Source organism: Anolis carolinensis, chromosome 2, assembly GCF_035594765.1.
Source record: "Anolis carolinensis isolate JA03-04 chromosome 2, rAnoCar3.1.pri, whole genome shotgun sequence".
In the NCBI taxonomy this organism is placed as follows: Eukaryota; Metazoa; Chordata; class Lepidosauria; order Squamata; family Dactyloidae; genus Anolis; species Anolis carolinensis.
The window spans coordinates 175,517,831-175,529,517 of record NC_085842.1 but is presented as its reverse complement, the minus strand read 5'-3'; the positions used below and the strand labels follow the sequence as shown (position 1 = coordinate 175,529,517).

Genomic DNA, 11,687 nt, shown 5'->3' with positions numbered 1-11,687 from the left:
GGGAGTTGTAGTTTACCCTACAGCCAAAGAGCACACTGAACCCCATTGATGATGCATCTAGAGCAAACTTGCCCAACATAACAAACTTTAAGTACTGATGGAGTTTCTTGGGGTTAACCTGGCATGATGTGAGTTGTAGTTTACCCACAATCTTATGCATTTTATACAATTAAAAATAAACTTTTTCAAATAACCTGGGCCATGCTGGGTAGCCAAGCTAGTCTCAAATATAATTCAGCTGGTTTTTAAACTAAAGCAAAACTACTGTGTTACTTACATGATTAAATTAAGAATAAGGCACTCATACACCACATGCCGGTTCTTTTTTGAAAAAATGTTTAACATGTATTCATCATGTTGGACTTCCAGACAAAATTGCTGAACATATTGATGTGCACTGAAAACTAGTTGTTATATAATATTTGTTGCTCTTTTATGTTTGTTAGCCTTCTCCTCCCACAAAAATGCAAAAGTGCGCAAAGAGATTGAGTCTCTTTTGAGCACTCCTATCTGCTTACATCTCAAGGCCTTCACGAGTGCATGACCTCAGGCTAACCTTGAAGTTTTCAGGCTAATGACTATAACAGATCTAGAATGCAAGGTTACTTCTCGATAGGACCATAAAAAGCTGCAGAAATAAGCAACGGTTATGTTGGTTGTCGATTGATAGAATAAGTTTGGAAACTGCTGTGTTTTGATATAGAAATAGTGCACCCGGCTTGTTTTTTGAGATATCTGCATCTGATCTGCTCATGTTTAGTACTGGGTATTAGCTGAACTTTCTAGTAATACTAGCTAGTCCTGTGGAAGAAACACAAAGGAATTTGCATTTCGGTTTAGTTCTTACTTTTGGTGTTTATGTCTGTGTCTCCTTTGAAGAATGGCAAATCTACATATCTTGAAACTGCTTGGTATGGGTGGAAGTAGGCAATTTCAAGCATAGGATTTAGAGACACTCTCTATATGAGTTCACGGCAATCTTGTTTCATATTGGGTCCATATCAGACCAGTGTTATATCTTTCTTTGCAATCAATTCTTTAAAAGCTGAGAGATATCTCAGTACTTTTTTTTCGTGTCAGGAGCGACTTGAGAAACTGCAAGTTGCTTCTGGTGTGAGAGAATTGGCCGTCTACACAGACGTTGCCCAGGGGATGCCCAGATGTTTTGATGTTTTTACCATCCTTGTGGGAGGCTTCTCTCATGTCCCCGCATGGAGCTGGAGCTGACAGAGGGAGCTCATCTGCGCTCTCCCTAGGTTGGATTCGAACCGGCAACCTTCAGGTCAGCAACCCAATCTTCAAGTCCTCAGTCCTGCAAGGGTTTAATCCACTGCACCACTGGGGGCTCCTATCTCAGTACTATAACAGTATGTTATATTTCAGAGCTGGATGCATTTTCAGTATGTTTATAACACAGCTGTGCACATCTGAATGCCTTTGTCTGATTTTTATAATGGACTGAAGCTGTTTCCATATCAGTTCTTGCAGAAACAAAGACCAGCATCTTGTAGCACATTGAGGAGTGCTCAGTTTTATTTGCCATGAGCCCTCATAGCCTCCAATTTAGCTTCATTGTACCACAATGATGAGATATGGGAGGAGGGAGCAAGCTTGTTTTCTGCTGCCCTGGAGACTAGGAATAATGGCTTCAAACTACAGGAAAGGAGATTCCACCTGAACATCAGGAAAAACTTCCTCACTGTGAGGGCTGTTCAGCAGTGGAACTCTCTGCCCCGGACTGTGGTGGAGGCTCCTTCTTTGGAGGCTTTTAAGCAGAGGCTGGATGGCCATCTGCCGGGGATGCTTTGAATGCGATTTCCTGCTTCTTAGCAGGGGGTTGGACTGAATGGCCCACAAGGTCTCTTCCAACTTTATGATTCTATGATTATTTGAATGCAATAGTACCAAAATTTAAATTTAATACCATCTGCACCCATCCATTTTCATATATATAGAGAGAGAGAGATAGATATTTTTGTAATTGTTTAGAAAAAATAAATTGACATTAGTAACATATTACAGTACAGTAGAGTCTCACTTAATCAACATAAACGGGCCGGAAGAACGTTGGATAAGCGAATATGTTGGATAATAAGGAGGGATTAAGGAAAAGCCTATTAATCATCAAATTAGGTTATAATTTTACAAATTAATAATAATAATAATAATAATAATAATAATAAAACTTTATTTATACCCCGCCACCATCTCCCCAACGGGGACTCGGGGCGGCTTACATGGGGCCATGCCCAGGACAGTACAATATAGCAAAATATAAAAACAACATATCATAATACAATTAAACAATACAATAAATAATCATGTACAGTGCAACACAAAATCAAAAAAGCAATATAACAGGGCGGGCCGCATGAGACACTCAGTTAAAACTTGGGGTGAGAATAGGATTATAATAATTAAGCATCAAAACATCATGGTATACAACAAATTTGACAGAAAAAGTAGTTCAATACGCAGTAATGCTATGTAGTAATTACTGTATTTACGAATTTAGCACCAAAATATCACGATGTATTGAAACACATTGACTACAAAAATGCGTTGGATAATCCAGAACGTTGGATAAGCGAGTGTCAGATAAGTGAGACTTTACTGTACTTCCCTTCCCTCTTCCATATGTGCCTTCTTCTTCTCATAAAACAGAGGCCCTATAGGTCAGCTCCTTTCAGGACCTTGGAGACTGTGCCTTACTATTTATAGCTTAACCTTTTTGATCTGTTTATGTTACCATGGTATTATATGTCACACTTGGGGGTAAAGGCAAATGAAAATAGATACAGCAGCACCAAAATAACAACCTAACAGGTGCTTACATGTTGATGAACTTAGGTTCCATTCATATGAAATCGACTAAAATCATTTGGTCTCGGTTTTACGTTATAGTTTCAGTTAATACAGTAGTTTGTATATGTTCTCTAAATATATTTTACTCCAGAAAGCCCAATATATTCAAGTAAAACAATATAAATGAATCATTGTGAGTACAATTGCTGTAATTGAATTTAATCTGTTTGCTTCAGGAGGAAAAAGAATCACTAATTGACTATCTTTTCTAGAAGAGGAAAATGTATTCCGTCAGTTTCATGATACTATATACAGAAGTTCATAAATCATCTCTATGTCCATGCTCAAAGTAATGGAGGTGATATATTTATTTCATTTATATCTCAGCATCCAAGAGGCCGTGGTGGCACAGTGGATTAAACCACAAAGCTGCAGAACTTGCTCACCAGAAGGCCAGTGGTATGAATTAGTGGGACAGGATGAGCTCCCGCTGTTAGCCCCAACTTCTGCCAACCTAGCAGTTCGAAAACATGCAAATGTGAGTAGATCAATAGGAACTGCTCCGGCGGGAAGGTAACGGCGCTCCATGCAGTCATACCGGCCACATGACTTTGGAGGCGTCTATGGACAATACCGGCTCTTCGGCTTAGATATGGAGATTGAGCACCAAACCCCAGAGTCAGACACGACTAGACTTAATTTCAAGGGGAAAACTTTACCTTTACTTATCCAAGAGGCGTTCAGAAAAGGTTTCAAAAATGCATAGTGTGTTATGTAGCTGTTACCAAATGGAAAGGACTGATGGTTTCTTCTTGTGTATCTAAAGAGATGGATTGATATCCACATAACTTCAACTTAGCACAGATTTATATTATTACTTACTTGCTTTAGTCCTCTTTGCAGATTCAATTATTTTATTTAATATTATTAGATTGATTCCAAACGGCTGGTGCCATTGAGACTTTCAGATGCTGGGCACTGCATTCTGGGATATGTAGTTTAGGGCAGGGCCTTTTGTATTCTTTGCCACAGGGGCCCTGCCTTCCCAAACTACATTTCTAAGAATGCTGTATTTTCAGTCTCCCGCCCATTAACTTTGCTAGTCTCACCCCCAGTCCCTTTGCTTATGGCGATTGGGCCGAAGAAAAACACTTTATGTTCTCTTGGCTTTACCAAAGTTGCTTAATGCTTATACTGAAAATTAAACTAACCTTGGGAAGCACCCAAATGTTACAGAATCTTAATGAAAATGATTGATGAGTGTTTCAATTCTTAAATCCCCCACTTTTCCTACATGTTTCTAATATTGATTCGTTTGCACGAATTTAAAGAATTTGATACAAAAAAGATTTTGTACCATTCAGTGTATAAATATTACATCCTCTGAATATTTCAAAATACTGTATATACTCGAGTATAAGCCTAGTTTTTCAGCCCCTTTTTTAAGACTGAAAAAGCCCCCCTCGGCTTATACTCAGGTGAGGGTCCTGGTTGGCTTATATTTGGGTCAGCTTATACTTGCGAATATATGGTACATTTATTATTTTTCTCTATTATTGTTGCTACTATTACATTTATTTTACTCTATTTTTATTATTATTATTAATACATTTATTATTTCACTCTGATCTTATTGTTATTATTACATTTATTATTTTACTCTATTTATTATTATATATATTTTTCCTGTATTTATTAATATTATTACATGTATTATTTTACTCTATTATTATTAAAAGGGTACATAAGCACATTTACATTGAAGAAGATGAGAATAATGATTTGATCAGAGTTGGACAGTCTTATCTTAAATTTGGGCTTTATGTAAATATTCAAAAACATTTAACCTACTGATGCCTCAATTTATGTAATTTATTGGTATCTATTTTTATTTCTGAAATTTACCACCCTCGACTTATACTGGAGTCAATGTTTTCCCAGTTTTTTTGTGGTAAAATTAGGTGCCTCGGCTTATATTTGGGTCGGCTTATACTCGAGTATATACGGGTAATCTGGTTTGTTTTTTAATCACAATATTTGTTTATCACCTCTAACCCCGACAACTCCCGCAAGGCAATACAAAACAGAGAAAAACATCCTTTAAAAAAAGAAATCAAAACAGTGTGTTTGAAAGAAGTTTTTAAAACAAAACTGAATCAGTTCAAAAGTCAAACTTGATTTAAGAACTATGTGTTCTTCTCTGTCCTTTGGTAGCTATAAAGAGATGCTTTTCTTCTTTAGGTCTGTCTCTCATCCCTTTCCTTTCCACTTAATAAAATTGTACTAGCCTATTAAGTCATGTTTTTGTCTGTTTGCATCTCATGTGTAAGATTTATAAAGCACTTTAAATTCCCTGGAGATTTTAGTGGATTAGGATCTAGCTTGCAGAATCTATTTTTGAAATTGTTTGTTGACACAAAATGACCACAACAATTTAAATCATAGTTGTAAAAACGAATCACTGCCGGCAACACGTTAATGAAGATTTTATTATATTCCAGTAATTTTTGCACCACTTATATAAAGTTGTATGTAGGCTTTATGCTTTGTAGAGCTGACGTTGGTCAAAAGCATATCTCTTAACTGTCCCAATTCCCAGCTTTTCAACAACTTTTCCAATGTCCCAGTTTTTCTCATCTTCTCCCACTTTCCCCCTTTGTCCTCCATTTGCTGCAATTGCTGCAAACTAAACTCGACATGAAAAAGTAGTTTGCACTCAGTTAATTTTGTCTTTCCCTATTGACTTAGGCAAGCACATATTGCTATAGCTTATGTGTTTTCTTCTCATCAGTAACATTTTACTATCTTGAGTCCTATTTTCATTTGTAAAATGTTTAAGGATATGTAAAGAATCGTGACTTAAGAGATGTAATTTTAAAATCCAGATGTGGAAAATCTGACTCTAATGAATCAATATATTTGCTTGGTGGCAAAGGCCAGATGCCAAATATTTTGGCACATCCTCCCAAAGGATGACCTGATGGGAGAGTTTCTCATTCTTGCAGCTTCTTGATTTCCTTTTAATTTAAATTAGTCAATAATAAATTAAGTGTAATTGATTTCTTTAACTCTTTGTTGCTAAGCATGAGTAATTTGAAACCAAGCTGAGAATATTGAAGAACTGAAATGTAAAAACAATTGATGTTTGCACAAACTGGTTTAGCTTTGTGTGCTTCATCTTCACACACACACACACACACACACACACACCCAATAGGACATGGAGCAATGGATTCAAATTGCAGGAAAAAAAGATTATATCTAAATATTAGGATCAACTTCCTGATGGTAAGAGCTGTTTGGCAATTGAATACATTGCTTTAGAGGGTGATGGAGTCTCCTTCTCTAGTTGTTTTTATTTAAGCAGAAGCTGGATAGGCATCTTTTGAGAGTGTTTTGATTGGGACTTTCCTGAATGCCAGAGGGTTGGACTGGATGGCCCTTGGAATCGCTTCCAACTCTATGATTCTATGATGATAATGATAACAACAACAACAACAACAACACTATTTATATTCCACCTTTCTTCCCTAAGGAACTAAAAGCGGATTACAGCATTTATAACAGACACAGGAAAACATTCAATGCCTTTACAATCACATACAATGAGACACACAAATACAAGCAAAGGCAAAGGCTTCTCCTTTCATTTCCTGCTTTTTGAGGCAGTGCTCATCTCTGGCTCTGAGGAAGGCGCTTTTCTCCATTTTAAAGCTGAGGAGCCTGCATTGCACCTCCTAGTTGTGTGGATGACAGGATTGCTTGGAGCGTCTCTTTGCCTTTTCCCACCAAAGTAGTACCTATTTATCTACTCACATTTGTATGCTTTCGAACTGCTAGGTTGACAGCAGCTAGGGCTCACCCCATCTCGTGAATTCAAACTGCTAATCTTTAGGTCATCAGTTCATCAGCACAAGGGTTTAACTCACCTTTTTTTAAAACAGAAACCGCTATTCCCCATTATGTCGAGACTTGAACCAATGTGGTATTTTAGTGGGATCAAAATAAGGATCGAAAATCATAGTTTGATTTGGGGTTGTTTCGATAAGCCACCAGATGACATTAATGTGAACATGATATCACAATCAGTTTTATTTTAAATGTAATAGGAAATGGTGGCTATATGAAAATTAGGAATAAAATGCTCCAGCCTTCACAACTACACAAGAAGTTGTTGCAGTCTTTTTCATAGTATAGAAAACATGGGTTTCCCTTGTCTTAATTAATTAATTTATTTATATTCCGCCCTTCTCACCCCAAAGGGGACTCAGGGCGGATCACATTATATACATATAGGGCAAACATAAACACATTGAACCGAGACAGAGACAGACAGACAGACGCAGAGGCAATTTAACCTTCTCCTGAGGGGATGTTCGATTCTGGCCACAGGGGGGAGCAGCTGCTTCATCATCCACTCTGATGGCACTTCCTCACTTCCTCATTCCAATGTTGTAAATTAGTTAAACTTGCCTCCCCACTTTTATAAGTGGTAACTTATTTCCTACTTGATAGATGCAACTATCTTTCGGGTTGCTAGGTCAGCAACGAGCAGGGGCTATATTTTATTTTTAATTGACGGTTGCTCACCCTGCCACAGGCTGGCCTCGAACTCATGACCTCATGGTCAGAGTGATTTATTGCAGCAGCTGCTTACCAGCCTGCGCCACAGCCCAACCCTAACTAACCCTAATATAAGAATTAATGTCTATTAACATAAAGCAGTCTCTTGCTTTTCATGGGCTACACCAGTTGAGTTGATCCCATGCAATACAATTTCATACAACTAAACCTTCTTCTACACTGCCTTATAACATCCACATTATCTGCTTTGAACTGGATTATATAGCAATGTAGATTTATATTATCTAGTTCAAAGCAGATTATGTGGATTATCTACTTTGATAATCTGGATTATATGGCAGTGTAGAACTAAGTCTCTTAGACATCTCTGTGACATATTGTCTGGAGTGAATTTTTGTGACTTTGCTCTCAGAGAGTCTAGTTAATTTGTCACAGCGGCAGCATCAGCTCCCTTAGGATCTCAGTTGGACAGCTATTTGAAGATGCAGTGGTGGCAGCACTAGAGCTGTCATTTGGCCAATAAAATGTATATTTTTATACAGTCCCTATGGTCAGTTCTACTTTTAGAATGACCCTCTGCTGTGTTGCTAATTGCTGTTTACAAGCTTCACAGTGCTTTTGTCGCCACAACAATGCAGAGGAAGGTTAAGAAAAGTGCTGCCCAGTCTAATTTACATGCATAGGTGTCATTCCTATAAAGAAGCAACTTTGCACAAAATAATGTGCATGTCGCATGAGACTTCCCACAATGGTAGAATTGTTGTGGTAATCTCTGAGCGGTTAGACTCAATTCAACCCTCTCTGGGAGAGATTCCACCAAAATGCAGCAGAGTAGCAAAAGCAAAGCTTTCAAATGCAACAGTTACTTACACGGGGCGAGCAAAGAGAAGCCTTTGACCATTTAGGATTGCAATGGACTGCAGAGTCTCAATAAAAGTTCAAAAAGTATTTATTCAGGTAAAAAGAATTCCATTGTAGATAGAAAGGCTTGGGACCTGTCTAGTCTACTCTAGACTGGTTTCTAAGGAAAAATAAGAAAGGAAAAATAACAAACATTTAAATAGTTACATCTTGCCAGGAGAGATGCTGCTTGTTAGCTAGAAGAACAAAGGGAGAAGAGTGAACCAAAATGGTTCCAACCTCATGGTCCAGTTTATTGGGGCCATAAAAGACATTCTGACCAATGAGAAGTTAGTGTCCCTAAAGATTCACATTTTTACTAACTTCAAAGTAAGGGATGTGACGTAAACAGGATAGAGTGAAACACTGTAAAGCCTATCTAGGCATGCTTTGGAAACAGGGAAAGGATTCTCTCAATCTAACTCTATCATCTATCTGACTACATTTAGACTTGAGTAGTCCAAGGTGATTCCCAACAAGAATAGATGCTGAATGAATCATCAACAATATTCTGGTGCCCTTACAATGGTAATACTGGGCCGTAGTATGTATAGTAGGTCTAGGGACAGGACAAGACTATCCTGACATTTCGTCTGGATTTCAATGGCTTCTCTGTGTAGTCTGAGTGGACCACTTTAACAACCACAATGTCAGGCTACACAGAGAAGCCACTGAAATCCACAAGCATATGGACAATTTCAACAGAAAGTAGGAAACCATGAAAATGAACAAAATCTGGCTACCAGTATTTAAAAAACTCTAAAATCAGGACAATAAATAAAAACAACACTCAGAATACAGGGGAATACCCGACAGGAAACAATCAGGGCCAGCTAACACCTCCCAACAAAGGGTTCACTCAGGCAGGAAGCAGGCAGGCTTCGAAGCTGCAAGGAAATTCAATGCTAATCAAGGTGGCCAATTGCAACATTCACACTTGCCTCAAACAGACAAGAGTTCTTTCTCCCACCCTGTACCTTCCACAGATATATAAACCCCACTTGACTAGTTTCCAACAGACCTCGCAACCTCTGAGGATGCCTGCCATAGATGTGGGCGAAACGTCAGGAGAGAATGCTTCTGGAACATAAGCATATAGCCCAGAAAACTCACAGCAACCCAAAAAGACTTGCATTGTGTGAATTTTGGGGTCTTTTCTGACCCCATCGGGATAATACGTAGCAATTTGAAGGAATAAAATGTTCTATGTCCAGAGAGCTTTCATATATACAGAATGAAGGATATTTCAAAATACCCAAACACCCCGAGCCAGAAAACACATGAGGTGGACCATATGTTTCAAGCAGCTGCCAGACATCTTTTTGTGTGGAAAATGTAACCAAAATAATTTCGATGTCCTAGTAATTATTGCCACTGTTATTTCCAACGATGTGTTCCAAAATGTGTGTTGCAACCTCCCCCAAATTATGAAATGGATAGAAATCCTGAAGGAAAATAGCTGTTTTTAATTCACATTTTAATGGCATTGGGGGGTAGTTCACTACTCACACAAAAAAGTGTCTGCTAGGGATATGTCACCCAATGAAGGGAATGCAATTTGGATACTACAGAAGTCCTTCGAAACCAATTTCCCAGATATTTGGTGCTGTCTGTGCTTTCTTATCCCCTACCTTTCTGCAGAAGTAAAGATGGAGAGGGAAGGGGTGCATATGATTTATTCTATTGACATGTACTTCATTCTGTCAGTTTTAAGCTGTTGAATTTTTTTTCCATCCCAGCACGGAAATTTGATTCAAACTCTGTTGTCCGCATCCTGACTATACTGTGCCCAGTCTGAATTTTCTGAGCTATACCAAGGTAACTGTTCTTTCAGAAAATGTGATGTTATCACAACCACACTCGGATGTTGTATTTTTCCTTGTTTACGAGCCTTATACTGCCACAGTGGATATCTGTGAACTTAACTGTCCTTCAACAGGTAGGGCCATCCTTGTTATGTACCATACTTGAAGCTTCTCGGTGAGCACAATCCACATCTCTTGAAAATAAAACCCTGTATGGCTGGTGATTGAAACTCATTCAAAACCCTTAAGGTGACAGTGTCTGAAATGGGTACTTTGTACGTCTACTTGTATCTGGGTTTTGCAACAAGATGTTCATTGAATCACAGCTGAAAAGAAATGCAAGAATCGTCTAGTTCAGTGGTTCTCAATCTTCCTAATGCCGCGACCCTTTAATACAGTTCCTCATGTTGTGATGCCCCCCAACCATAAAATTATTTTTGTTGCTACTTCATACCTGTAATTTTGCTACTGTTATGAATCGAAATGTAAATATCTGATATGCAGGATGTATTTTCATTCACTGGACCAAATTTAGCACTAATATCCGATATGACATCTAAATTTGAATACTGGTGTGGTTGGAGGGCATTGATTTTGTCATTTGGGAGTTGTAGTTGCTGGGATTTATAGTTCACCTACAATCAAAGAGCATCCTGAACTCCACCAATGATAGAATTGGAAGAACTTGGCACGAATATTCAATATGCCCAAATGTGAACATTGGTGGAGTTTGGGAAAATAGACCTTGACATTTGGGAGTTGTAGTTGCTGCGATTTATAGTTCAATCAAAGAGTACAAACAAAGAGCATCCTGAACTCCGCCAATGATGGAATTGAACCAAACTTGGCACACAGAACTCCTGTGACCAATAGAAAATACAGGAAGGTTTTGGTGGGCATTGACTTTGGATTTTGGATATATAGTTCACCAGCACTGTGGACTCAAACAATGATGGATCTGGACCAAACTTGGCACGAATATTCAATATGCCCAAATGTGAACATTGGTGGAGTTTGGGAAAATAGACCTTGACATTTGGAAGTTGTAGTTGCTGGGATTTATAGTTCACCTCCTATCAAAGAGCCCCTTGAACCCCACCAATGATAGAATTGGGAGAAGTGTCCCACAGAGAACCCTCATGACCAATAATAATAATAATAATAATAATAATAATAATAATAATAATAATAATAATAATAATAATAATTTTATTCTTATACCCCGCCCCATCTCCCCGAAGGGACTCGGGGCGGCTTACATGGGGCCAAGCCCGAATAGAACAATAAAAACAAGACAAGAAACCAATGAAACCAATAATCAAACCATAAAAACAAGTCATAAAACCACATACAAGATAAAATGTTAAAATCATGGATAAGGTTCAAAGAATCTAGGCCAAAGTGCTAAGAGTGCAGATAAATCATAAATCAGACCAACAGAAAATACTGGAGGGATTTGGGAGGAATTGACAGTGATTTAGGGGAGATGTAGTTCACCTACATTTGGAGAGCACTGTGAATCCAAACAATGATGGATCTGGACTGGATACTGGATACACCAAAATTTTAATACTGGTAGGCCTGGGGGGGGGG

The 11,687-nt window shown here is 38.3% G+C and overlaps 1 protein-coding gene across 2 annotated transcripts in view; it reads left to right on the top strand.

Moving 5' to 3' along the window:
• Positions 1–11,687, top strand: part of pitpnc1 (phosphatidylinositol transfer protein cytoplasmic 1) — a 236,672-nt gene that overhangs the window by 25,584 nt on the left and 199,401 nt on the right. The gene's annotated exons all lie outside the window — the stretch shown is intronic.